The following is a 6,003-nucleotide window of genomic DNA, read 5'->3' on the forward strand; positions in this document are numbered from 1 at the left end:
ATTTCAGCAGAGAGCCAGAGGAAAAAGGAAAAAGGCTAAATATGCTCACCAACCAGATGAACAAAACAAGCAGTTGTGTCATGGAGTAGTATTAATGACAGATACGCAATCAGTTCAATCAGTCTAACAAGCGACTCTTCGAAGCTTGCAGTCTGAACTTTGTTTTACTTGTCATCGTAACCTAAAATAACAAACTAGCTGGTGTCTTGTGTTCCACCATCAATGTCGATGGTAAAACACAAGACATGGTGGTTTGTGATGGAAGGGCAGCTGCGAGAGCGAAAGGGAAGGTTTACAGTTAGACAGGGAGAGCTGCTGTGATGGCGTTTGGAAGATGGTGACACTCCCAAAAAGACAGGAGGTGGCCGCGATGAGGAGAGTGAGCAGGATTGGGAATGAGTGCATCAGAGGGTGGAGCAGTCTGGAGACCAAGTTGGAGGAGCACGGCTGAGATGGTTTGGACACGTGCAGAGGAGGGACAGTGGACATGTCGGACAAAGAAAGGAGTGTTGACTCTGGAGCTGCCTGGTAGGAGGAAAAGAGGAAGATCACAGAGGAGGTTCGAGGATGTGTTCGTGGATCAGCTCTGAGATGGTGCGGGACAGCACTCCTGCAGAAAACCCGTCTACTTTAAACGCGGATGAACTCCCGCCTGCTTGGGCTCCCAATAGGCCCTGTTCCTGGAGCCCCTTTGTCCCGCTCTGTCACCTCATGCTCGTCTCTGTCCTCAGTTCGCTTCCCCCGATGGACACGAGTCTTCTGAACTCCAATTAGGCAAACAGGAGTTGACAGCGGGGGCTGGTGGAGCACAGTCAGCAAGATACGCATTGAATAAGAGGGAGGACAGGGAGGGAGAGGGAGGTTCGGATGTTTCCAGCAGATCAAGTCCAGTCACAATGCTAAAGAGTCAAGATCTGCTACCCTGTGTCTGTTTCAGATGCCCAAAACATCGTGCTGTCCTCTGGGACACTTTTTAAGCATCTCCACAGCAAAAGCTCTCATTATAGGGAGGTTTTACCACCAAATCATGTGAGAGACAACAGGTTGAAACTCCACGCGGAGCACTTCCCTCTCATAAATCTTTTACAGCATTAAAAGGAAGTAATAAAATGGCACAGAGGGGAAATGAGCACACCAAAATATGTGACAGAGACTATCAGGAAGCTATAAAACATTGATGCAGAAACAGCCCAAATGAGCCTCTTACCAGCATTATCTAGCAGGTCACGAACTCCATCTTGGACTGCTCTACACATCATGCACATCTGATTTCTTTTCCGTGCTCATGCAAAGCAGGGCCCAAAGCTCAGCCTCAGGCCGGGCCTTAAAGGTCATGATCTCCTCGCAGCTTTAGAGGGTCACGCAAAGTTCACGACACGGGCCAGACCGTATTTGGCTGCCTGCACTCTTTAAGGCTTAGAGCTGAAATTTGAAATGGTGCCGATGAAGGGAGGAAAAAGAAACAGCGAAAAAAAGAGGAATGTTCATTGGATGCAGCTGGGCATCGTAGGAGCAATATGCAGCAGGGCTTAAAGCAGGAAGCGGGTGTGCTTCTCTGTGTCCTTGTGTGTGTGTGTGTAGATGTGCCTGCGCATATGTGTGTGTTTGCATGTCAGAGTGTTTACGGGTGCAAGCGTGTGAGAGAAGAGTTATGAGATATTGGGTTAATGCAGACTAAAGCTTGAATATTTCCAGACACGTCTGTGTGTGTGTGTGTGCGTGTGTCACTATGCGTGTGTGAAGAGAAGACAAGCATGGCAGCATTTGTGTGAATGCCAGGGATGTTGGAGAAATATATAAAGAGATCAAGTCAGCGGCTCGAAAATTAAACGTGGAGCATTTTGGCGGAGATGAAAGAGGCAGAGAAAAAGTAAATCAGGCTGTTGGAGACTCAAAACTTTGTGGAAATTGTCAGAAAATATGCACATTTTCAGATGCGGTCTCACTTAATATGCACTTAAAGGGATAGTCTGGTTATTTTTGAACGGATGCTCGGTCAAATAGTTATCAGTAGCACCATATCAGCCGTGACATCAGTCATAGAGCATGGAGTATTGAGATGGAGCCAGAAGTCTTCATCCAGGCTAGGCTAACGACTAGCCAAACAAGCGCCCTTCTGTTTATCGTTTTTTCAAGCTTATAAAACAACTCTTTTTTTAAAGCTGACATACGTGTGCAAAGGAACACTACATTAGCTAATATTAAGCCTCTAAACCTCGACACTGTTTGTTTAGTTTGTTGCTGTTTCATCAGCCGAAGGATGCTTGTGTTACTGAGCAAACATATGTGTGCTGAGCAGAGACCGTTGGATTCCGATGGTGCTCGTTGCTCTACGGCGAAAACAGCAACAAGCTAAACAAATGGCGTCACGCAAAAGTGGCTAATCAGTTCTTTCATGCCAATATCCCAATACAGTCTAAAAACATGCATGTTAGGCTGCCTTCAGGCCCAGGCCTCCCTTGAAAATGAGATCTGTGATCTCAATGGGTTTTGCCTGGCTAAATAAAAGATAAATATGTTGTTTTTGAGAAAGTCTTTTATAAGCCTGAAATTTTATAAGCCTGAAAAACAGTTAAAAAGACAGGCCCTCATTTGGCTAGCCATTAGCCTAGCCTCGAGAAAGACTCGTGCCCTTTTCTACATACTCTGTGCTCTCCAACTGACTATATTAATGAGTATTTAACAGAACATTGCTACAATAATGACCATACCATCTCTTTAAGACATGTTTGCAGTATGTTTGCACTGGAAGTCTGCATACATATTTAGCTCAACAAGATGAAACTGAAACAATCAGAGAGTAATCACTGGATGTGTGTCTACAACTGATTACCTCCTGGAGTCAACCCAATTCAAGATGGCTGCCACAGATAATTACCCAGGGCAAATACATTCAGGTGTTTTACGCGTCAGTGTCACAAAGTCACCGATCTCCAACCAAGAAATCAGACACTTCAGACACTTTGGGAGCAAGAAAATGAATAATGTTGTTTGTTTGACACACGCTGGGCTTTTGTGAAGAAAAATAAAGTACAGACACAGGGGTCGTGTTGAGTCCTTATAGAGGTATCTCAAGATGATAAATAATGTTTGTTCCTGGACATTCACGGTGGTATTGTTCAGCCACACACACACACTTCATCACTGAAAAACATCTCCTTAATGTAACATTAATCTGTCTCTGTAGGGAAACCCTCTATTCAAACACTGGATAATTAAAATTGAAGGCTTTAATGAGCTGGATTCACGTCTGATGTCTGTTTGTTTGTGCAGGTACACATTTGAAGAGAACGCTAAATGAAACCCCGATTAATTATAAATCCATTCAAATTGTTTTGCATCTGCTTTACGGTTTCCTTTCATTTGTTGCTTCAGATGAGAGAACACATTGTGACGACATGAATACACAAACGATTGCATCAAACAAACTCCTTTGAATAATTCAAAGTCCTTTAGCTCCTTTTATGATGACTTTATCTGGCTCTCGCAGACACGGTCCTGCGTGTTCCTGTGCGACCTTGTCTTTCCTCGTCGTCTTTTTTTTTTTTCTTTAATGCCTCTACTCTTCATCTGCACCTTCTAATGCTCTCCTCTCCCCTCCCTACATCAGCCGCCAGGTCAAGTAGTGTCGTCGGTGTGTTAGTGACAATTCCTGGAGGGCAGTCAGGCAAACAAAGCCGACCGGGACCTGCTGCGTGACTCACCGAGATGAGAGGAGGAAGGGGCGGAATCATCAGGAGGACAGGGCAGAGGGCTCGCAGGCTGACAAGAAAGTGCAAATTGGAAAAAGGGAGCCCGATGAAACAAAGCACAAAAGAGGAGGCCGGGCCGTAGGAGAGATTAAGAAGAGGAGAAGCTTGACGAGACAGACAGGGAGATAGAGACGGCTGGGGGTAAACACGGGGCAGCCTGTGCAATCCTGCATGTACACGAGACGAGCAGAAAGGCACGCAGCTCGGCGAGGGAGCACGCAGGCAGCCGCATAACTCCTCGTCCTCCACCTCTTCGTATCTTCTGTATCTCTCCACAGCCCTGCCCATGTCCTCGGCCTAAAGGAAAAAAGGCTCAGCTGGGAAACGAGAGCCTGATTTACCGAGAAACAAAGAGCCGAAAAAAAAAGAGAAAGAAGTCAAAAGAGATGCTTACAAATGAGCTAAAAGATGCTCAGAATCAATCACTGCACACCAAAACAAGTGGTCCTTAGTTTCAAAAAGGAAAAAACAAAGAAGAGTTCCTAAAGCACTGTAAGGGTTCCTGAATAACTTCATGTCATTTCATTTTGTTTTCTTACTATAAATAAGTTTTTGTTTAGCATAGTCTCCAGGAGAATATTAACTCCAATCTCAAACAAAAACAAAAATCAACCCAACTGCTTGCTGGGCCCAAGCAGCCTGGCAGGTAGAAACATGACTACTTCTGTTAACTTGTTTTATTTTATATCAGACTTCTAATTAGGCAGGTAACGCCGGCCAGCTTCTCATTTGCTCCGCATGCACGCCGTGCCTGCGGCAGATAATTTGCCATGAAATTTGTAAAGCCACCCGCAGCTGTTGCTGTCCGAATGTAAGAATTAACTGCGATTTTTCCAAACTGAGGTCACCCAGAGACCCGTCTAGAACAGGTAAGATATTCACTGTTTACAGCGGACTTGCTTCGGGTCCGTTATCATCACCGTTTTCACATAAAACAAAAAAAAAACAAAAATTGTAACACTGATTCGTTGCGCTTTAAAAATGTTTATGAGCTTCTCACCTGTATTTTTTCTAATCCAGCACAGAAACTCTTCCCTAAAAAAAAAAAAAAAATCCTAAACAAACAAACGCCGTCCATGGAAACGAGCATGAGTCATCCACCTGAACAACAATGACCCAGACAGAGGGAGCATAAAAAAAAGCTGATGACAGGATTTAGTCTTCAGATAAGTTTAAAGATACGACAGGTGGGAGATGAGTGGGATAGCACGTTGACTCCTTCTGTTCTTTGCCCTCGGTGGCCTCTGCAAGCCTCCTCCCTCTCCACATCAGACTCAGCACTTACAGTTTCATTTACATTCATGACTAGGTTCTTGTGCTGGTGGGAGGGTTTGATGTTTAGTCAGCTCAGCGATTAGGCTCTTTTAGCCAGACTAGGCGACGCGTTGCTGTACATTTCGGTCTGCATTTATAGCTCCATAATATAACGCAGCTCGCAGAGAAGAGGCCGAAACTCTACTCAAACATCTCTCAGGGTGAACAGTGTTCAGCACCAAATGCTGCCGTTATAAAGGGCTCCAACACACTTTTATTTTGTCTTAAAGAAAACCTTAGCATCATCAACACCTGAAACTGATCGTGTTTCTGCGACGTTAAGAGCTCCGGTTTATTTGTTTGACAGATTGATGTTTTGTTGAACCGGTTCAAAGCTTTATTTATTTATTTATATATATATATATATATGTGTGTGTGTGTGTGTATTTATTAATGGTTTTACCTTCTAAGGTTGCAGTCTGGTTATGATGTCCTCTCAGTCCAAATTCTAACTGTCCCGCTTTAAATTTCTCTGAATCAGAAGGAGGCTGAAGTCCTCCATTAGTCATCATCAATCACAACAAACACGCTGGTTAATGCTGTTCAATAAAGGGGGGGCAATTTTCAATCAGACTGAAGACTTCGGCTAAACTAATGAGATTATGTGCACGTCTCTGGTGAGCAGTTTATTCTGCTGCTGCACCAAGTGAGCAATGTTTGTTTCTAGCGCTCCCCACGGAGCTATTAGGACTCAGAGAGGAACAAAGGATTACTGCAATATTTACTTTCAGCTGCGTTAATGATTTTTATTTAATGCTTTATATACTGAATATGAAACAAACTGGTACTGCGGCAGCACAGATTCAACGTGGACTAATTAGCACCACGTTTACTGATCGTAACGAAGCATCATTCATTACTAAAGTAAGAAGTCTGTTGTTCTTGCTCCCACGGCTAATTGATGGATGACGGCTAATAATAAAAAGCAACAAGAATT

The sequence above is a fragment of the Kryptolebias marmoratus genome, linkage group LG2, assembly GCF_001649575.2.
Source record: "Kryptolebias marmoratus isolate JLee-2015 linkage group LG2, ASM164957v2, whole genome shotgun sequence".
In the NCBI taxonomy this organism is placed as follows: Eukaryota; Metazoa; Chordata; class Actinopteri; order Cyprinodontiformes; family Rivulidae; genus Kryptolebias; species Kryptolebias marmoratus.